The sequence below is a fragment of the Pelodiscus sinensis genome, chromosome 16 (assembly GCF_052426305.1).
Source record: "Pelodiscus sinensis isolate ZL-2025 chromosome 16, ASM5242630v1, whole genome shotgun sequence".
In the NCBI taxonomy this organism is placed as follows: Eukaryota; Metazoa; Chordata; order Testudines; family Trionychidae; genus Pelodiscus; species Pelodiscus sinensis.
The window spans coordinates 33,334,058-33,357,859 of NC_143067.1; the positions used below are offsets into that span (position 1 = coordinate 33,334,058).

The following is a 23,802-nucleotide window of genomic DNA, read 5'->3' on the forward strand; positions in this document are numbered from 1 at the left end:
ATAAACATTGCATGGAAGCTTATTATGCTAAATAAATGTGATTTGGAATCACTGAAGGACAATAAGCAAGAGGCAATAAAATAAGCCATTTTTCAGTCACTTGTCAGACTAGGACCTTGACATCTGAGTGTGTGCAGTGGAAGAACATTAGAGGAAAAACTGATGAAACTATAAAAAATATGTATGCATTGTGTATTGCATGCTGTTAGTTGTATGCACAACTCATATTATTATCAGAATAGATAGAACTAAATTCTCAATTATTTTAAACTTACCTTAAAATAACATTCTCTTATCCCCCAAATTTGTTTGAGGAACATTAATCGTCTATTTTGTCTGACTTAAACTATTCCACATAGAAATAGGGTGGCCATATGTCCCTGTCCTGAATGTGGGACACCTGGTAAAATTATTTGCTTGAATACAAGTTCAACAGCAATCAATCAAAACTATGCAGTATGAATCACTATCAACTTGATTGAGCCCATGCTGGCAGGTATAAGAGGCAGGGGAAGGCAATACCTTCCCAAACTACCAGCCTGGCCACGCCCATACTCTGCCCCCAGCTTCCGTCTCATTCAGTGGGTCTTCCATCTCCCAGGCTTGTCTGGGCTTCAGCCCCACTGAGACTGGGGCTGTGCTGCCAGCCCTCCTGGAGCTTAGGAGGCTGGGGCCCGGCATTACCCATACATGCCCTCCAGAGCTGTGGATCCTCCTTCTCCATACTCCAGGAAAGGCCGGGGGAGCGAACCACCTGCCCTGCCCCCCTGTGCCCCAGCTATGGCTAGGGAAGCTGGGACCTCATGTTGCCCACTTTCCTCTGGCCTGTGCTCCCACTGGGGCTGGGGAAGGCTGGGACTGTGTGCTTCCCTCTCGCTGTGTCCCTGAGATTGACCCCCCGCCATAACTTGCACTGTGTCTTCCCAAGGCAGCACATGGGAGAAGGGGCATGCAGGCTCCCATGCCTTGCAGATTTCTGCTAGGGAGTGGCCAGGGCAGCCTTTTGGCATTGTGTCGGAGGGAATGGACAGGAGCTGCTTCCACCTGCAATGGAGGGGGAGGGGAAAGGATGACTCTGGCTTGTGTCTTTGCACAGCTCAGGACATCTGCAGGACTGCTTAAATATAGGTCTGTCCCCTTAAAATCAGGATGTCCGGTCATACAAAGAAGATATGCTAGATTTACAAATAAAGAGGGGGTTTAACATATATTAACTTTGTTGGTATTTCCCTTCCTGTTTTTAGGACAGTTATTCCAGAGTGCCTACTGCAAATTAGGGCTTTGTTCAGGGGTGGGAAATAAGTGGTCAGCAGTCCAGACATGGTTTGTCACTGTTATCCCTGGTGAGCAGCCAGACCCATTCTTTACCTGTGCATCTGCAGGTATGGCCGCTCACAGCTTCCGTTTGCTGTGGATCACCATTTCCAGCCAATGGCAGCTGTGGGAAGCAGGCTTCTGAATGAGGTGGTGGGGGGGGCTGGCTCTGTACTCCCAGGAGGGATAGGGACTCTGGCAAAAGGGATGAGATTCTGGCAGCCAGGCTTCTGCACCGCTGGGAGTGTGGCTCCCCCCAGCCCAGCCCTCAGAACCTCATGGAACATGCATTGGAGTGCGCCGGCAGTGATTTAAAGGGCCCAAGCCTCTGGTCACTGCCACTGTTTCAGTAACAGCGGTGGTGGCTGGGAACCTGGGGCCGCTTTTCTGTGCCTGGGACAACTATTCCCCTTATCCCCTCCCGTTTGCTGGCCTGGTGCATCATAAAGTAATGAGCCCAAATCCTGATTAAAAAAAATTTGAATTGCTATGAATACTGAGGTCTTCTACATAACTCCACTGAGGAATTTATGGTAAGTCAGAAGAGAAGGCTAGTTAGCAAAATGAAAAAGAATTACAGTCCTTATTACATTCATTCTGAATCTCTTCTGGGGAGGGTAACATTTGTCTCTTGATGTAAACCATGCCAGCTTGTTCACTACATTAATGGGGGGGAGGGATAGCTCAGTGGTTTGCGCATTGGCCTGCTAAACCCAGGGCTGTGAGTTCAATTCTTGTGTAGGCCGTTAAGGGATTGGGGCAAAAATTTGTCAGGGATGGTACTTGGTCCTGCTGTGCAGGCAGTGGACTGGACTCAATGACCTTTCAAGGTCCCTTTCAGTTCTAGGAGATAGGCAATCTCCCCAGAGTCCTTCAAAGTAATTAATGCCAGTGCTTCCTGGGGCACTAAGCCAAAGTAGCGCATCCACATTAAGGGAGCCTGTTTCAGACTAATTTCAAGGCTTCCCTGTAGCATGGACACGCTGTTTCAAAATTGTTATTTTGAAATAAGTTATTTCAAAATAATTTCCTGGTGTAGCCATGCCCTTAGATGTTACTGCTATACTGAGAAGGATTCTGATCCTATAGACCAGTGTTTCTCAAACTGCTCCACGGAGTCCCAGGGCTCCGCGAGACATCTCCAGGGGCTCCGTGAGGTTGACAAACTGGAAACATCGATAGGTACAACACATACAATCAGTGGACCTCTGGGGCTCCACATACATTTTTACATATGTAAAGGAGCCCAAAAGGTTTGAGAACCGCTGCTATAGACACTCCCTATCTTGCAAAGACTTATCCATATACTGTGAACACTCCATTGTACTAGGTATTGTACAAATGCAGAATAAAAAGACAGTCCCTGCCTGACGGAGCTTACAATTGAAGTTACTCCGTTGGAGTAATTGGGAATAATCACAATACATAATGATAAATATATGTGGAAATATTTGCAGGATTGGAACCCCAAGTATGTGCTCATATATCCTTAAAGTGTTTGCAGGGTAAGTGTCCAGTATGTAAAACCAAAAGCACTGCTATAAACATATCAGTAGTTGTTACAATATTCCATGTATATTAATTTCTGTATAAATATTCAAATAAATAAATAAAAATACCTCTAAAAGTTGGAAATCAGCAGAAATACTCAAGTCAGAAAACTTATTTACACTTTTAACTCATTACTTGATGGTTTCCATAGGATATTAAATGAAAAAAGATAAATACCTTTCAAAGTGATATTAAATTGTTATGTAGTAATTTGTTATGTCAGCCCTGGATTTGAAATGATTCTGTGTACCAAGCATTTTTTCACTTATAATGACATCTCTTGAACCAATCAGTTGCTATTGCCAGTGGCACTTAGCTCATGTTAGCATTCTGTGGAGCCATTAGATGAGATCAGATGATTCACTACTTTCATCAAGTGGATTAATCTATGACATGCAAAATAAAAAAAAAAACTTGCTTATTTCTCAAAGCTGTGTTTTAAAAGTAAGAGTCCATTTTCATAGCAGGATTTTCCACTAAATAAGTGACCTTGATATTCAGATGCTCCCTCATCATTCATTCCAGATGCATAGCTCTGAGTACACAACAATGAGGAATGTTTTAGAGAGAGGATGACAAGATAGTATACTCATAATGCCATATCTCTGGGCTGGGAATATCTAGTTTTTTATTTAATTTTGGGGTGAAATTCCCATGGAAATTTGGACTTCTGGAACTGGATAATTGTAAAACTATTGCTATCTCCCAGAGCTGCAACATGATTATTAAAATGTAAATAATTTCTTCAGGAATAAATCAATGAACTCACTGTTATTTTCTGTTTGGAAACAGCAGGTTCACTAGAATTCCTGATGAGGGTAATAATAATAATATAATTTTAAAATAATAATTATTAATAAAATATTATTGTGATGCATCAGAAGTTTGCTAATCTTTTTTGAGGTACTGGGAAAAAATTCTGGCCTTAATGAGGTCAATGGCAAAAAACACCATGGTTGCGTCTAGACTGGCAAGTTTTTCCACAAAAGTGACCGCTTTTGCACAAAAACCTACCAGCTGTCTACACTAGCTGCTTGATTTTGTGCAAAAGCACTGACGTTCTACTGTCTGAAATCAGTGCTTCTTGCTCAAATGCTTTGATGTTCTTGTTCGGGCAAAAGCCCTTTTCCGGAAATGTTTTTGCGTGAGAGGGCCAGTGTAGACAGCTAAAAACTGTTTTGCGCAAAAAAGCCCCGATGGCGAAAATGGCGATTGGGGCTTTCTTGTGCAAAACCGTGTCTAGAGTGGCACAGACACTTTTCCGCAAAAAGTGATTTTGTGGAAAAGTGTCCGTGCCAATCTAGGCGCTCTTTTCCGCAAATGCTTTCAATGGAAAATCTTTTCCGTTAAAAGCATTTGTGGAAAATCATGCCAGTCTAGACATATCTCAAGAGTATATCTAGACTACATTGTTTTTTGGAAGAAACTGCCCTTTTTTTAAAAAAAAAAGTCACCTGTGTCCACATGGCAATTGCGTTCTTTCAAAATAAAACCGAAAGAATGCAGGGGGGGTTTCGACATTTTGAAAAAAGCTTTCAGTCTAGATGTACCCCAATTGATCTCAGTGAAGCTGGAATTTCACTATCTAATTACACCTTCCCTAGAAATCTTTGGCTCATTATTATCAGTATTTTTATTTGGGGTGTAACATGTTTGGTTTGGTTTTTGTTTTGGGGTGAACTTGTAACTTTTGATGAGAGTATAATTTGCTTTAATCTTACTGTGTTTTACTGTATATTTCAGTGCTGGTTCCTCTATTAAAGAGAGAGGCTTCATATAGGGGTCTTTTTTTCTGTTGATCTCCTTGGAATTTTGAAAGAAAAGACAGGACTATGCAGCACTTTAAAGACTAATAAGATGGTTTGTTAGTCTTTAAAGTGCTTCATTGTCCTGTCTTTTGTTTCAGGTAGACCAGACTAACACGGCTGCATCTCTATCACTATTCTCCTTGGAATTTTGATACGGAGAAAAATCAGGAGCCAGATATTTTTCACTTGATGATAATGAGATGGGCATTAACTAAGTAGTCGCTAATAGCAGATGTTGAGTACTGTAAGTTTTAATCACAGAGCTGAAGGATGATGAGTTCCTGACATTTTGAAAAGATATTAGAACAAACTCTCAGCTGATTACTTTTAGTGTATAAGAGCTATGTATCATGTACTTGTGCAATTGAAGCAAACTTACCAACTGCTACATATACAGACTGTGTTGAGAAGATTATGCTGCACTCTTTAAATTACTTTTCCTTCAAGCTCCCGCAGCACAGCTGGGCAACTCCACAAGGGAGTGTACATTTCACAGAGCATTGGGACAGAGAGAGAACGTGAGAGAGACTCAGTAGCCCAGAAGTTAGTGCACACTCTTCTAAAGGACAGTCCTTGGGTTCCAGTGCCGGCTCCAGTTAGTACAGGTTGGCTCTCCTTGGTCTGGCACCATTGGGACCTGACTGGTCCCAGATGAAGGATTTTGCTAGATAAGAGGTCATATCTGTCTCCCCAGCTACCGGCCCCCTCAGCCCTGGATTGGCCACAGGCCGCCTGGCTGGCTCCTCCTCCTACCCCTACCCCCACCGCCAGCCCTACTGCCCAGCCAGTCCCTCCCACATTCCCTGCAAATCTGGGCAGCCCTGCTCCAGCCCAGCTCCCTGTGCGGTGGAATCTTGGCCTTGTCAGGCAGCCCCACTGTAGCACACCACTCTCCTAGCCGCATTAGACAGCCCCGCAGTATAATTGTACCCATCTTGCCAGCTGCGGGGAGCCCAGCCACTAGCCTTTCACCGGGATTCTCTGGTCCTGGAACATCTGTGGTCCTGCCAGACCACGGATGTTGGCGTCTCAGGGAGTCCCGGTTAACAGAAGTTCCACCTGTATTTCATTACTTATGAAAAGTGGAATACCTTCAATAGGGGAGAGAGAACCCTGAGAGAACAGGAATTGACTTGATCGTTAAGACATTGACTTGAGAAGGGGAGCAACTTGGTTCAAGTCCCTGCCATTTAATATCTCATCTATCCCTTTGAGGACTGTATATTAAATTGGCTTTGAAACAGGAATACAAGCATAGAGTTATATGTCTGGTTTCCTATGTCCCAAGCAAGTATGCTAGCCACCAGGCTGGGCTACAGGTTGTAAGTGTGGCAGTGCACCCACCTCCTTTTTTTCTTCAGGAAACCCAGTTTTGTGGCTGATCCCCCAGAAAATAAAAAATGTTTTATTCCATTAATATCGAAATGATTTGTTTTGATGTTTCAATTTTTTCCTTTTGATAAAAACAATTAGCGGATCTGAACCAAATTCCCAAAATGTTTGTTAGCCCTGTTCCCTTTTTTGGACAAAAATAATGGTGGAAAATTTTGCCCAGAGCTAGTTAATACAACTTTTCAAGCACTGCTCCCACTTTTACACTGGCACCAAGAGGGAACTGGCACCTTGCTCAATTCAACACAGGAAAATGTGAAAATATTTTCATGTTAATGTTGTTATGCCCATGCAGCATAGGCCTTTTTTCTTTATAATTTTTAAAGAGGGGTAATAAAGAAGAAGCCTGCATAAGTATGCACAATGAAGTTCCAAAAGACTAAAGAAATGCAAACCATATTTGACAATGCATTTGACAATGCAGCTGGTATTATTGGTCCCATAAATTGTTTATTATACAGGAAGTGCAACATCAGTTTGGCTATGTTGGTGATCCTGCATGGTTTTTGCTGTATGATCAACAATATATATTATAATATATCAGCAAAATGGAGAAATATTATATAAGAGCATTTAGGAGAATTAATGTTATTGCTGGAAGATTTTCAAATCATTTTGGTCTACTGTAGTAGGAATGCTATTACAATCTTTTTGACAGCATATCTGAGTATGTCATGCTTTTGCCATCTCTGAACAAGCTCTTAAGTAGGGGTCATGATCTGGCCCAAAGTATTTATTGTTGAACTTCCTCACCTAGGTTCTGATTCAGGAAGGTTACTTAAGTATGTGCTCAATATTAAGCATATACTTAAGTTCCATTGATTTAGGGTGCTTTCCTGAATAGTGTTGCTTTCCTAAGTTGGAGCTCTGTTACTATAGGAAGTGCTTAACTTTTGCATTTCTTGATTTAAAAATAAATAAAAAAAGATTTGCAGCTATGATCAAGAATCAGTGAATAATTTTATGAGGATAAATGACACTCATTTGACTTGATAGCTCTTCTAACCAACAATGATGTCTTATCTAATTATTACTATATTAATGACATTCTGTTATTATGATTAAAGTTATATTATTTAAGATTTGTCAGTTTTGTAATTTCCATTATAGACACTCAAACTTCTGACTGTGGTAACCTCCAAGAGGACAGTTTCAAGGCAGCAGTGTTGTGAGCAAACTTGTTGTGAGCAGAATTGAAAGCATATAAACAAAACCCCCAAATAACATCACTGGTTCAGTCACGAAGACTCTCAACCTGATTTTAAAAAGTCAGCTAGTGTAAACTGTAATTTTTGATTGTGCATTGTTAAGCAGCATATGCTTTGTGCGTATGATTTGTTGTTCTTTCTATATGTTAAAAACAATGCTTTTCTTCTCTGAATTGGTATTTTGAAATCTGTTAAATCAGCAGAGATGATGATTCAGGAAAGCAGCTATGAAATTGATTCTGTAAAAAAGGAGAAATTCTGACCCCTTTGAAGTCAGTGGAAGTTATGCAACTATCTTTGGTAGAGCCAAGATTGCACTCAAATTGTGATTAACTTCTTTCAGTCACTGTCATTTTAAGCCACCATCTGCCTTCTGAATACAGGATCATGTCCTTAGGAGTTATTCCAATATTATGTCTCTAGTTCAACAAAGCAGTTAAGCACATGCTTAACTTCAAACATGTGTTTCAGTCCATCCCTATTAGACTTTCATCATTTACTTAGGACCTATTGATTTGAGTACATTCTTAAATATTGTGCTGAATAAAGTTGGAAGTAAGCATGTTATAAAAAATGAGTGTGTGAGCAAGTATCAGGGCCTGTACTACCTACAGATTTAAAAGACAGAAGTGCAATTTTCAATTTGCTGGTGTTCCTTTAAAATGTATATGCCTTTTCCCTTCCAAATTAAGTAAACTCAGTGGCAAGAGCATTCATATTTAGATTGTCTTAATGAAAGACAACCCATTTTATAAGATGATAAAGATGGGGTGGTGAAGCAGAGAATGCCTTCATATTTTTCTCTGTCCAGCTTGACAAGCACAGTCACAGCTGCTTAAGTCAGTTTGCAAGAGGGAGATTGTAAACCTTGTATTGAAACACACACAACAAAATCATTTATTGTCAAAAACTGAAAAAGTAGTGTGGATGCTTTAGCCAACAGCTTGCAATTACATACGGGACCAATTTGAGCTGTTCATTTGTGAAAGGTGGAGCTTCACTTGGACTTTAATTACTTGTAATTATGGTACTTCCTGCATTAATACAGATGTGTTAAGTTAGTTTCCATATATATAGAGATAGATATATATTCTGATATAGTGTTTAGCAGATTGATTAGTGTATTCCTCTCTGTCTTGCTTTTGCTACAACAGAGAAAATAATCCTAGTTGTCCTATTTTGGTTTTTAATATCAGATATATTTCTGATTTTTTCCCTTTATTCAAGATTTTCATCTGTCATTGTTTCTAACACCTCTCACCAGGACAGTGAGAACTGAAGAGATTATTTTCACATTGAAGAGAGGATTTGTTTACTGGCTCTTGGCCAGTTCTCCCATAAGGACCTTGGATCACCCTCTTAAGCAGATCCCGCTGCTATGGATTAATGGAGGAGTTTGGTACATTAATACAGCATTGACTGGTCGTGCTCTGAGGTCAGCTTTACACTGGGGAATAATTTCAAATTAAAATGGGCAACTCCAGCTATGTTAATTGTGTAGCTGGAGTTGACATACCTTAATTCAAACTTTGGTGCTGTCCCCACAGTGGGAGGTCGACAGGAAAAACGCTTCTGTTGACTTCCCTTACTCCTTGCGAGGAATAGTAATACTTGTGTCAACAGGGATGACCTCAGTGTTCAATTTAGCGGGTTCTTACTAAACCTGCTAAATCAAATGCCAGAAGAGTGACCTCCACAGTGTCAATCTGCAGGTAAGTATAGACATGGCCTAAGAGAACCTGTGAGAGTTAGGTGTATAGCTCCAAGAAGAGTTCCCCTTCATATGCTGCACTTCAGGTGTATAAACAAAGAGGCTGAATACTATGTGTCTCGGGAATTATCCCCTTGTTGTTACTCTGTGTGACGGGGCGAGGCAGCCCCGCACTGAACCTACAGGGCCCAGCCAAGATTACCTGGCTGCAGAGGCCCCTCCCCCGCAGCCCTACCAAGCAAGCCCAGGCTGCAGCAGGGCTATAAAAGCCTGGGCCAGGACTCAGTCAGGGGAGGCAGCCGAAGGAGAAGGACTGGAGAAGGGAGCTCTCCCTCAGCGGTTGCCAGGGACTCCAGGAGAGGCCGGAAGGAAGGCGGAGGCGAATCGGTGCAACCCAGAGACTGCCTGCCGAGGGGACGCCGTCCTGGAGATCACAGCCAGCTGGGCAAGTCCAGGGGAAGGAAGCCCGGGGGTCCAGGTAGGAAGTGGCCCAGGGCAGGAGCAGGAGCCGCCGCTCCCAGCCCGAGAACCTCGGCGCGTTTCGGCTGGATGGCCCCGCCGAGAGAGTGACCCGGTACCTGGTCACTCACAGGGCCCTGGGCTGGGACCCGGTGGAGTAGGGGGGGCCCGGATCCCCCTACCTGGGATGTGCCCCCGCTACAATGACAAACTGCGTTGTGGACTCGGCCTTGCTTAATGGGCCAGCTATAGACTGTTTTGTGGACTCAGGCCGGGGCCTTAGCCCTGCTTAAAGGGCCAGCTGTAAACTGTGTGGACTCCGGCCAGAGGGCCTTAGCCCTGCTTAAAGGGCCAGCTATAGACTGTTTTGTGGACTCCGGCCAGGGGGCCTTAGCCCTGCTTAAAGGGCCAGCTATAGACTGTTTCGGGGACTCAGGCCAGAGGGCCTTTGGCCTGGCTTAAAGGGCCAGGGAGAGACTGTATCACAAGGGGTCGGGGACCCAGGCGGGAGGGGCCCGCCACACTGCTAGAAATCTAGATCATGGTACTATATTGGGTTCAACTCTGATTTACACCTCTGTACTGGATCCAGGGGATTCTTCTCAGTAAGACTCTTTCAGGAATGTCATATAGGAAATTAGCAGACCATTGGTGACACAAGTTCAGTGGTTTCACTTCATTGTTTAGCATAAGATGACTGGTTTCAGAATAGCAATTTTCTGGCCCTGAAAATATAAGATGCTTCTCAGTCTAAGTCCTACATATAGAGGAGCTCAAAAAGATGAGAATCTTTTGGCACTGTTAATTAGGAGGATGCTATCTGCCCGTCAAGGCCATGTAAAATCATTTGTGTTCCATTCTTCCTGTGCCTGTTGTCAGGCCATATTGTTACATTATTTAGTCATAGGATCAAATCGTTGCGTTATGTAAATAGTTGGTGTACATCTGCATAGCTCCGAGAATCTGGCAACTCAGTATTAGATTTGAACATTGACAGTGGATTTTGCTGCAATTCTTAAGAAAAAACATTGCATCTGTAAAACATTGAAAGACCTTGATATTGTCTAGGTGAATAACTTTTCTGGGATGTTGTTACTACGCAGTTTTTTTATGTTAAGAGAGTTCTGATTTAGTGTAGATATTAGAGAAATATAATCTAATTGTATGTTGCACTGTGATAATCCCAATAGATTTTTCACAGATCTCTACATGCTGAGCCAGCACATTGAAAGATAAGTGCTGTGCCACTGTAGGCTTCCAAGATTTTGAGCCCAGCAAAATCTGAAATTGAAGAATTTCTAACCTACCTTAATGAATATCTTCTGGTCAGCAAAATCTGTTTTCCTCCAGTACATAGATGAAAATCAGGAGATCTCAATGTGCTCCTGCACTTAAGGTCTGGATTGTACTTCTCAGAACTGAAGACATTTTTCTTTTTAGAAAGATTGTTGGTAAAATGTAGCCTTTCATTTTAGTGAATATGCTTCCTGAAGTCTTTAGAATGTCTAATTGGGAAGACCACATTCTATCACTTGTGTGCTCTCATTCAAATATTTCAGGCTGGGGAGAAAGTTTATTATCCGAGTAGAGTCTGCTGCATAACATTTTTTTCCATGATGTTGGAAGACGGTGAGACAACATCATAATGCTACAGAAAATAGAAGTGACATGAGCCTTTGTAAAAGTGAAGAGAGAATCCAGATCGGGAGAGGGAGTAATACAATACAATACAAATTTGAAATGTGTAATGAGAAAGAGAATACAATCAGTCATTCTGCTTTCCATTTTATTTTTTTCCTACACATTGTATCTGCAGAGAGAAATCCTTACATCTGCTTTTATACAATAAAGCATCTAAGTACAAGAAAACCGGTTTACTTTCAGTGAAGGATAAGCTTCCATGATTTAATTGGAAATATGACTATAATTTTTGTCAAGTTTAATATTACGATTATGACCTCATAAAGTGTGGCAGAAACTTAATCATTGTTTATTGAGATAAATATTAGTATTACCTTTGCTGCTTTTTTACCTTCTCTTATAGGTTTAAATCACATCCAGTTTGTATAAGTATCAACATATGCACAAACACAGAGAGCATTAGCTATGAGGCCATTTAAGTTCAGACAAATATATACTGTTTTATTAAAGTTATGTGTTTGTCCCTTGTTTATTACAATAATTTTTGAAAGAGGTATCCTGCTTAAAGATTACCTCTTTGGTAGGAGCATATGGTAACATTTTGTATTCAAATAACCTAAACTTCAAAAGGAAATGAAGTATCCGAGCTTACTCATTAAGACATAAATTAATTCATCATTTTTATATTCATCAGTCACCACTCACTTGCGTCCAGTTTTCACTTAAGATTCTCTTAAAAACATTTTCTTCCTTTGCAGAAAGGATGGGTGATGAATTTCCATGTTGTTTCATGATCTGATGGTAGTGGAATTGGCACAGTTTCCAGAGATCCCAATTCTGCTTCAATTTGTAATCTCATTGACATGGCAGGGTTGCATGGGTTGTAATTCAGAGTATAATTTAATGCAGGATGTCCTGTTTTGGTAGTGTTAAGTGTAGCCCTCCTACACTTCAGGGCATATGAATATGATCAAAGTAAGAAAAGTTACCCGTTTTCAAGGTGTATGTTTTTAAGGTGTATATTTATGTAATTAGGCCGATACATCAACTTAGAATTTTCGCTAATCCTTATGACTGGGTTTAAAGATGATAAACTACAATTAAACGTTTAAATATCACATAATTTTCATTTATATGAACAGTATGTCTAAGGTGTTTTAAAAAAAACAGTTTCTGGGAAAGCATCACTCTTGGTAGATATAACTGATCTACTGTGGAACCTTTTAAACAACAATCATAAAGAAAATGAAACACGTGTCCTTCTCCCTTTCCCCTCGCCCCCGAGAGTTTACAGGCTCTTCTTCTGACTTTAGGGATTTTGACTAGTATTAACTTTGTAAAAGGATTGACTAATATGTTGTTATCCATTTACATTTCTGGTAAGAAGAATGTATGAAAATGATTAACCCAGCCTGCCACTTGTTTCTGGGTTCCTTTAACATGAAGATGATCACAGTTTGCTATCACACTGTTAAAATGACGCATAAGCCTACCAGCATTGTCAAATGATGGAGTATTATTGCAGCCTCTTAAAAGTTGGACACTGAGATAATTTGGCTAGTGTTGGAGGAAGAATGTATCATAACCCCTGTGGTTCAACTTTCATTGAATAAATATGGCATGCTGCTGTTTTTGTTCTCCTTGTGGACGGAAGAGCAATTAATGTGTCAAAGAAGAAACATCAAAAATGTTCTGACTTTTTTCTTCAACAAAAATTGAAAATCTACACTGAATCTATACTGTTTTTAAAGTTTTTGGCCAACACTTTAAGGTGATATATCCAAAACATGAGATACAGTTTGTATATAACACACTTTATTGAAAGGTAATCTTTCTATATGTTTCAGAGGCGTAGCCATGTTAGTCTGTAACTGGAAAAACTTAAACAACAAATAGTCTTGCAGCACCTGCAGAAGAGGTGGGTTGTGCCCACGAAAGCTCATGATACCATTTACATTTTTTGTTAGTCTCTAAGGTGCTGCAAGACTGTTAGTTGTTTAAGTTCTTTCTATGAGTGTTATAAACACAATAGTACTTCTATATGCACATTCAATAAACTGCCATTCCATTAGCACTGTTACTCAAGATATAGCCAGCACATACTGTATATGCTACAGAAATATCTCTGTACAAAGTTTTTAATGCATATGTAAGGTTAATGTAGCTTTGATGAGAAAATTGCAAGTATTTGTTTCATTGACTATAACAAACTATAACAATAGGAAATTACAATGAAAAGAAGGAAGGGGGATTTAGAGTTGTCATTTTATTTGATTTTTTCCCAATTATTGGAGAAACCCTGGAAGACTTTTTATGTACCAAGAATATTACTTGCATATATTGGGTAGTTTAAAAAGTATTCATATTCCATTTGTCTTTATTAAACTTCATCCTGTTTACCTCAGACCATTTCTCCAATTTGTCCAGATCATTTTGAATTATGACCCTATCCTCCAGAACAGTCACAACCCCTCCCAGCTTGGTGTCATCTGCAAACATAATAAGCATACTTTCTATGCCAATATCTAAATCGTTGATGAAAATATTGAACAGAGCCGGTCCCAAAACAGACCCCTGCGGAACCCTACTTGTTATGCCTTTCCAGCAGGATTGTGAACCATTAATAACTACTCTCTGAGTATGGTTATCCAGCCAGTTATGCACCCACCTTATAGTAGCCCCATCTAAGTTGTATTTGCCCAGTTTATTGATAAGAATATCATGCGAGACCGTATCAAATGCCTTACTAAAGTCTAGGTATACCACATCCACCGCTTCTCCATATCCACAAGACTCATTATCCTATCAAAGAAAGGATGTCCCCTTTAAGTGCAGGGATAGGAACAGGAGAGAAGTTGAGCACTAAGACCAGGCTTTGCTTCCCCTAGGTCTTTTGGCCAGCAGCCATTTTGTGCTGGCAGCCTTGGGGAACCAGGTAAGTATGGGGTCTGGGGGCTGGGGCTGTTGGGGACCAGAGGGGGACTCAGGTGAGGGCGGGGGGGGAGGGGAAGAGGCCGGATGCTGAGTGTTTGTAGGGTTGCCAGGTGCCTGGCATTTTTGCCTCCTGGCCAGGGAAAAATTCAGAAAATACCGGACATCTCAGGTGTCCAGTATTCTCTGAATTTTTTTACCAGACAGGAGCTGAAAATACTGGACTGTCCAGGTGAATACCGGACACCTGGCAACCCTACGTCTGACAGGGGCTGGGGAGCTGGGAGCGTGGGGATTTCAAGGCGCAGTGACTTTATTTTTTCTCAACCAGTTTGGTTTACCCCCTATTTTCTCTCCCCCCCCCCCCCCCAAACCAATTTTTTCCCTGCCATGTTTGGTATTTTTTTTTTAAAGTATCTGCCAACCCTAAGAGGCAGTGTTACCAAATTTGGGATAAGAGCTTTGTCGTATCATAACTTAAAGCAAGGGGCTGAAGCTCCCTCTCCCTCTCCCCCTCCCCCAATGTGTAGGAGGTGCATAAATCCATACAGAAAAGAGACAATAACCAGGCAGGTGAAAGGGGCTGGCCAGGGGGGTGTCTGCCCTCTCCAAGACTGCCCCAGTGCTGAGCCTTCTATCCCACCAGGCAGGGGCAGATGAGAGTGCTGTGGGGCCCCGGGCAGTGCCGTGGGGCCCCGGGCAGCACAATTTTGCGGGCCCCCTCTTTGACACGGCGCAGCCGCCCCGCTCGCTCTGCCCCAAATCCACTGCTGCCCCCAGGCACCTTTTAGGGAGGGTAAGGTGAGGGCTGAAGCTCCCTAACCCCATTCATATAGGAACATTGATGGCTGTTACTCTTTTTCAGGGAGTGAGGGGAAAGTGCACAGTTTGCTCATAAGAACATAAGACCACCAATACTGGGTCAGACCAAAGGTCTATCCAGCCCAGTATTCTGTTTTCTGAAAGTGGCCAATGCTCCATTCCTCAATCTGGCTGGAGAGCGCATGTGACAGATTAACCTGGACCAGTGCTAGCTAAGGGACATGCATCCCTCCCTCCCCCGCCACCGCTCCCCGCTGTTCCTGCTAGAGCTGCAGCAGCTATGGAGATGCACTTCTCACCTGATCACAAGCTGTCACAGTGAGAGAAGGCTTTGGGTGTTCTCCCTCCCCAAGGCAGCCTGCATAGCAAACTCCTCATCCCCAGCTCTAGTCCATAGGAATGATTTAAATGAAGAAGAAAAAAAAATTGAGTTAAGGACCCAAGCACTGCCAGATAAATGCCCAACTGTTATATTTTTTCAGAGTTGCCAGCTGTAGGGAATAGTAACAATTTTGTTTCAAACAAGAAAAAATTACACCTTTCTCCCCCCCCCCCTTTTTTTTTTGCAGGGGAGAGAAAAAATATATGTATGTATGCTCTTCTCTGGGAGACGTGTTGTCATGTGTTATGTGCAGATTTTTATTTCATGTGGATAGTATACACTGTATTGTTTTTCCTACAAGGTATTCGGTCCACCATGCTGTTGGTATTTTGGCTACATTATTGGTTCAGTATTAGCTTCTCCTGAGCAAATGAACCAACTAGGCTCCTGAAGAGTTTTTGCAGATGAACTACTTCTGCTTGGGTTTCTAGTGTGCATAGGGGGGTTTCTCTATTTGACCTTATGAGAGTGCTATAGTGGAGGCCTTAATGAACATCAGACACTGAATTTAGAGATAGAGCTTTCATTAGCATGTTGAATGGATCACAGTATTTGGTTAATTTTACAGAACATTTTGAGGGGGTATGCTAGCTCAACACAGCATACTTAAGCAGCTGATTCTGATTTTGCCATTTTTTTCTGTCTCAAATATTATTGTCTCCAAATACTCTAATGCAGTGTTTCTTAAACTTTTGAGACCACCAAACAGTAATATTTTTTTATGCGGAACACCTCTGAAAATTTTCTTCAAAAAAAAAAATTATCAGACAAAGAAGTACCAAAAACAAAGAAGAGGTTGTGGCACACCTGTGAGTTGTTCAAGGAACACCAGTGTCCCATGGAACCTAGTTTAAGAAACACTGCTCTAATGTACTTTTTCAAGAGATAGCTTAAGGGTCAAATTTAGGATATCAGCGTGCAAACACTATACAATAAATGTCAATGACAAAAATATGTTGACGAATGCAAAGCGCTGCCATGCCACTTATTGTGCAAAAGTCCGAGACTAAATAAAAATGCAGGAGATTTAGAACAAATACTTGTATTACAGCCTTATGCTTGAACTGATTAAAGGGCATGTATGAAAGTTATCAGCTGTATGCAAAAAACCCCAATTTTTATCAGTTTTATATAATGATAACCCAGTGACTACTATTTGCAAGAGATGGCCTGTAGCTGCATAAAACATGGAGAAATAGGTTCATTAGGATTTTCTAATACATGCATAGTGCTAATTTAAATGAAAGTCTTCAACTATAGCAATAATTTCTATTGTTCGTGTTTCTGACAATGATTTGGAAACTGTGACAAACTCACTCTAACATAAAATCAATACCAAGCAGCTTTCTGTATTGTGAAATACAAGGGCAAGGTTTCTTTGTGCTCTAAATGAGAATGAACAATGATTTGCTTCTTTTTTGTGGATGCTTGTGTTTATATTGTCTAGACCAGACACAACATGCCAATATCAATATGTTAATTGAAAGTTAAGTGCTAATGGATGAGGGACAAAGATATTTCTATGGTAGCACAATTTCTGCAGAAGATTAGTGCATTAGTAATTCATTCTTTGAGATCTGAACTTACTTAAACCAATTCACAGATCAGATGCCTAGTTTATATAGTGCATTATTATTATTGTACATGGGTACAATATGTGATGTAAAGTTGAAAATTATATGCATTTACAAACTTATACTTTATAGCAAGATTATAATAGGACACAGACAGTAACTATCAAATAGTGTCTGTTTTAAAATACATACAAATCATTGAGCATATACAGTTTCAGGGGGAGCAAATACCTTTAAGTTCATGCGCAAATTGGGATTTGCATCCTTTAGAATCATATGTCTACACTGCAGTGCTACCCCGTGTTTTCACAAGCCGCCCGTTATTTTGATTTTTTTTTCAAAATAACGGGTGTGCTATTTCGGCATCCTGGTAACCAGGGCTTGACAAATCAGTGAATCTACTTACCCTTGGCGAGTAGATTTCAGCCGGTCACCCCATTTACCGGTAGCACGCGCATGTGCAATGCAGGTCTTGCTCATGCGCAGTGCAGGGCTGGGAGTAGATTTCGCCATGGTTTGTCAAGCCCTGCCTCATTTCCACGAGAGTTAAGAGATGACTCAAAATAGCACTCTATTTCGAAATAAACTTGAAATAAATATGCAATTTGCATAGAACAAATTGTGTATCTTATTTCAAGTTTAGAGTGCAATGTAGAAATAGCCATAGGCTTGGAAAGGGACCTCAGTAGGTCATCAAATCCTACCCCCTGCTAAAAGCAGGACCGACCCCAACGAAAACATCCCAGACAGGGCTTTGCCAGGCCACGACTTAAAAACCTCTAAGGGTGGAGATTCCATCACCTCCCTAGGTAACCTATTTCAGTGCTTCACCGTCCTCCTAATGATATAGTTGTTCCTAATATCCACCCTAGACCTCCTCTACTGCAATTTGAGACCATTGTTCCTTGTTCTGTCATCTGTCACCACTGAAAACAGCCTCTCTCCACCGTCTTTGGAACACTCCCCCCCTTCAGTTAGTTGAAGGCTTCTATCAAATCTTCCCTCAATCTTCTCTGCTGCAGACTAAATAAGCCCAAATCCCTCAGCCTCTCTGAATAGGTCATGTGCTCATAATCATTTTGATTGCCTTTCACTGGACCCTCTCTAATACATCCACAACTTTTCTGTAACGGGGGGGCCCAGAACTGGATGCAGTACTCCAGATGTGGCTTCACCAATGCTGAATAAAGGGGAATAATCACTTCTGCAGATCTGCTGGTAATGCCCCAACTAATGCACCCCAATATGCATTAGCCTTCTTGGCTACAAGGGCACACTGCTGACATATCCAGCTTCTCATCCACTGCAATCCCCAGGTCCTTTTCTGCCAATCTACTGCTTAGCCAGTCAGTCCCCAGCCTGTAGCAGTGCTTGGGATTCTTCCATCCCAAGTACAGGACTCTGCACCTGTCCTTGTTGAATCTCAGATTTCTTTTGGCCCAATCCTGCAATTTGTCTAGATCACTCCGTACCTTATCCCTATCCTCTGGTGTATGTACCTCTCTTCCTAGCTTAGTGTCATTTGCAAAGTTGCTGTGGGTGCAATCCATCCCTTCATCCAAGTCATTAATAAAGATCTTGATTTTGGGACATTCAGCTTGATACCAACTGCCAACCAGACATTCAGTTGAGCCATAGATCACTACCTGCGGGGCCCAATGATCTAACCAGCCTTCTATCCACGTTACCGTCCATTTATCCAATCCATACTACTTTAACTTGCTGGCAAGAATATTGTAGGAGACTGTATAAAAAACTTTACTAAAGTCAAGATAAATCCCATCCACTGCCTTCCCCATATCCACAGAGTCAGTTACCTCATCATAGGTCAGAAATTATCTCCCCTGGTCTGGTGAAAACCCTCATCCGGGACTGGTCCTGGCTTGAGAGTGCTGGACCAAGGAAGTCCAACTTGTACTGATTTTTTCTAGAGGTTGAGATAGAAGAATGATTCTTGATGGCTTGGGGAAAGGAGGAGAGACATAAAACTGCTAGAAAGGGGGCCAAGAATGAGAGGTTTCCAAAGGTCAGCCTGTGCCTTGATCCCCAATGCAATACACATCCTCCTTCTTCATTTAGGTGGTAAATAAAGCAAGCTATTGGCTATATCTGCAGTGGACATTACTGTGGCCTCACCATTAAGGGGAACTGGGAGGGAATTTTTCCCTTTCTATTGAGGTTTATTCACCTTCCTCGCAGTAGGTTTAGGTGGGCTCAGTTCAAGCAGAACATGATGGGAGCTAGGAAATATGTTGTAACTCCATTCTTAGATAAATATCAGATATTTAGTGCAGGTTCTCCTTACCATTCAGTAATGGACAGATGTCTTGGGGAACGGACCTTAGGAGTGATGCTTGATAATTGAGTGATCTGTGGGTAATGGGGACCATGATTGGTATGGCAATGAGCCAAGCCCCCATCCCTGGCTTTATACTCCATCTTATCTTTCCTACGAGGAAAGTGATTGGAGCTACTAGCAATGGATTTGCTTGAGGAACATAGGTGGAAAAAAGTACTAGTAAAAACACTCCTCCCTGGTTAATTATGGAGAAAGCTGTGGGGGAAGGGGACGCTACCTGCACTATATATTGTATCTGTTGGGTAGTCCTAGACATCTAATAATAAAGTTGTTTCCTGACTGAACCAGTATCAAATGTCTCCCCTCCTTTTTTGGGAATAACCAGACATACCAACACATTCATTTTCACAATTGGATCATTTCCTCTGTGACGGGGCGGACAGGCCCCGCACTGATGAGCAGAGGATAGCCCAGGCTCAGCTGGCAGAGAAGGCCCCGCCCCTCCGACCCTGCTGGGCATGCTCCCAACAGCGGCCGGGTATAAAGGCCGAAGGAGCCCGGCAGTCAGGAAGGCCCCAGGGCGAAGGAGGAGACCAGGCCGGACCAGTGTTCTTGCAGCCGCTGGGTCCAGAGTCGCCGCCCGCGCTGGACCCTGACGCGGAGGACGCAGCTGCCGACCCAGGGCGGCAGGAGCGCGCCCACAACCCCGACAGGTCCTGCCTGGGAAGCGAAGGGGCCCGGGGGGAACCAGGGCGCGGTAGGAAGCAGCCCAGGGCAAGGGAAACAAGATTTGGCTCGGCGTGTATCGGCCGGATCCCCCGCCGAGCCAGCAGGAGCCATAGACCCTGCCTAAAGGGCCCTGGGCTGGGACCCGGTGGAGAGGGAGGGCCCAGGTCCCCCTACCACCCATTTTCCCCTTCCCTGGACAAACAAACCCCGGGCCAGGAGAGGCTTCTCAGAGCGGCTAGGCCTCCCCTACCGTATATGCCCTGATAGAAGGGCCTGGACTTTTGCATTGATACTATAGTACCGTATATGCCCTGATAGAAGGGCTGGGACTTTTGCATTGAGACTATAGTACCGTATATGCCCTGATAGAAGGGCCGGGACTTTTGCGTTGGGACTTTGGGGGGCTGTGCAAGCCCGGTAGGAGGAGGCCGAGCCCCTTGACGAGGGCATACCCCGTGACATCCTCAAACATGAATATTTTACGTTATTTTTTTTTTTATAAAGATCAATTTGAAGAAGGCATCCTAGTCTAGACAAGACACATTTTTGGTTAGTTTCTTGACCAAAGCTTCTTGGAATTGTAATCTGAAGGTTACAGCAAACTTCTATTGGATATTTTGCATAAAGTACACATTTCAGTGGCCCGTACATCCTTTAAACATAGCAAAAAAGAAAATACAAAGTTAAAAGCAAGATCAATTTTAAAATGCAGCTTTCCTGAAATTTTATGATACATTTAAAACTGATAAATAGGTTTTATGTCTAAAGAAGAAGAATCTTCCCAACATTTGCTTGTCTCCAAGGTGATAGAAGCAGAAACTTCTTGCAATTTCTTTAATTAGCTTGAACATTTTGTAACATAACTAGCTCAATGTAATATTTATTTTCCAACATCCGGACTATAACATATTTGTAGCTATGGGTATGTCTACATTAAAAAGTTAGTTCGAACTAACGGACTGCTACCCATTCCTTTCCTTTGGTGTCCTCTAGACCTTCTATTATGGGAACTAATGAAGAACTTTTCTGTATGCACCCTCTCCACCCCACTCATGCTTTTATAGACCTCTATCCTATCCCCCCTCAGTCTCCTCTTTTCTAAACTGAAAAGTCCCAGTCTCTTTAGCCTCTCTTCATATGGTACCTCTTCCAAACCTCTGATCATTTTAGTTGCCCTCCCCTCTCCCACTCTCTCTCTTCCCCTCTCCCACCTCCTTTTCCCAGTCTCCCCGAGTTTTGTTCAATAAAAAGAGATTCTATTTTTGACCACACGTTTTCTTTATTTTGTACATCAGGAAGGGGGGCTAGGGAAGGGTAAGTGGAAGGAGGTGAGGGAGGAATGGGGCACAAGCCCCCGATGGGGAGGACTGGGCTGGCTCTGCGGGCTTCTGGGGGTGGAAGCTCTCCTGCAGCCCCCCAATTGCCCCCTCTCCCCAGATGGCAGCCTGCGGCAAGTGTAGCCGGTCTGATGGCCGAGTGCTGTGATGTGCCCAGTGTGGGCACTCAGGGCACTCCAAGCCAGGACTGCTTTGCAAGCGGGGCACCCCTGAGAACTGTCTGTCCGGGGTGGGGGTCAGGTCCCTTTAAGCACAGCACTCGGCTAGCCTGAGACAGCAGCTTCACGCTCTAAGTCCTCATCTGATGCCCTGCCGGCACTGCTTCCGGCCATCCTTAACCCCGGTTCAGGGTCCACTTAATGTGGACATGCTAGTTCGAATTAGCAAAACGCTAATTCGAACTAGTTTTTTAGTCTGGATCTGTTAGTTCGAATTAGCTTAGTTCGAATTAACTAATTCGAACTAAGTTAGTTCAAATTAGCGCTGTAGTGTTGACATACCCTCTCTTAATATTTAAAAAAGATGTAAATAGCAAAAATATGAGTTTTGTTAATATCACTTTTAGATCAATATTGAAGTATTTTCCTCGCACGTGATCAAGTCACAGGGCTAAAATCAACTTCCTCTGTGTATGATTCCAGGTGTGAGCTAGATTAGCAGCATTTCTCTTCTGATAAGTATTAGACCTGTGTTTTTGCAGATCCTGTGGCACACCCTCCCATGGTGTGTTCTGCCCATTGACACACGTAATATTTGGGCCCTGACCATGAAGTTTAAATTCTGAAGAGGGCTATAGTCAGGACTTCAGCAAATTCCCCCAAACAAGGGCTCTGTCCTCCCAACTCTTGTTTATCATTGCTAGACTGAAGTCCTCTTTCTTCTTTGGAGCTCTTAAATAATCTTCATTTAATACACACACTAGTGTTATGTAATTGCACACTCTTTGTTTATGGAGGCTCTTCAGTGGTGTCCAAAATAAAACAAACCCCTTATGTGGTACCCATGCACCAGGGACTCTCTGTGTCCTCCTCTTTAATGTGTCTCAGTTTGTCTCCACTCTGGACAAGAGCAGTGCCCCCAGAGTTTTTCACAGAAGCAATATTTTCACCCTATCAGTACCATTCTGGTTCCAACCCTTTGGCCAGGTCTCTATAGTCCAATATCCTGCCATCCCCCCCAGGAAGCCTCAAAATCCAGGCCACTTCCCCCAGTGGCTAATGAGGGATGGGGAGAACCTGCTCCCATCCTCTGCTAGGGGCCCAGTTGATCTCATCTGTCTGCTATGCCCATTCCACAGCTGCTCTAATTTCCCATGGCCTTGTTGCCTTCTTTACCCTTACCTCAGGACTCTATTTTGGTTGCTGTGAGTTCTCCATTCTGAGAAGTCTGCAGCAATGCTACGCTTCTGGCCAGTCAGTTACCCAGTCTTCACTCCTTGAGCTCTACATAGCAACCAATTGCTGCTCTGTTCTGCAGTTCTTTTTATATGGCCTTCCTGGCCTCAATTGGCTGCTTCCTCTAAAGCCACTCTAGCCTGTTTGGAGGACTTCTCTACTACCTTTTTTCTGGGGCAGGGTGAGGTAAGATCACAAGGCCTCCAGTAGGGGGCCTCAGGGCTTAGTCCACCCTGTCACAGTAACATATGAGCAAGGGCATTAATTCTCTGCTTTCTGATAAGCTGTACAAAAATCACAGTACCTAAGCAAAACAGTATTATGTGTATGCAACAGATTCACCCTCTAAACACAGATGCACCCTTTGTGGCCCAGGGTGAGTGTCCACCACCCTTGCTAATTTTTCTAGCTTTGGGACAGGGTAGAATCCCAGAACTTCCTCATCTAGGTTGCCAGGATACTGAACTAGATGGACCTTTGGTCTGACCCAGTATGGCCATTCTTATGAGGACTTTTCTACTTCTTTTTTTCCCGGGGCAGCTTGTGTCTGGGCCACAAGCCTCCAGCAGTGGGCTCTAGGACCTACTCTGCCCCAGCACAGTCTAATATTGTAAATGGTTTTATTAGGCCTCTATTAGGGTAATCTGCATAATCAATTATGACTTTGCTACTCCATCCTAAATATGTACCAATTAATACCTTTATGCTACATCACACTATCATGTGTGTGTAATATTATAATTTGAATTCATACAGGAGTGATGATATGTAATCTTCCAGCATTCTGGGTTTTTGGAACTGTTTTGTAAACTTTCATACTGTTGAAGCTGTGATAATTTGACAATTTGTTACAACAGAAAAAATGTACACTGTAAACTCAGTCGCTCATTTTATCATGTACACAATAATGTCTTTTGTACCGCTATTATTTGTTTTGTGGTTGATTGGAAAAGGCCTTGTTTTGCAGATTAGAGATACCTATGTAGGTCATTTGGAATAAGTCGAAGTGAAATGAGGGTGTTTTGTTTATTGATAACAACAAAGTTTCAATAGCCAATTTACATCTAAACAGTAAATAAATTTGATTTTTTTAGGTGTAAGATACTTAACTTAGTGCTCATGAAAATGGGAAAGAATTTACATAAATAACTAAAGATAACATGATGACATAATATTTCAAAGTATTTAGCATAATCAGCTAACCCTGAACTCTGGTTCCTTCTGGACTTGGAATTTATGAATCTCAATAC

The 23,802-nt window shown here is 42.4% G+C and overlaps 1 protein-coding gene across 2 annotated transcripts in view; it reads left to right on the forward strand.

The window, feature by feature from the left end:
* Positions 1 to 23,802, forward strand: part of TENM2 (teneurin transmembrane protein 2) — a 1,126,385-nt gene that overhangs the window by 147,825 nt on the left and 954,758 nt on the right. The gene's annotated exons all lie outside the window — the stretch shown is intronic.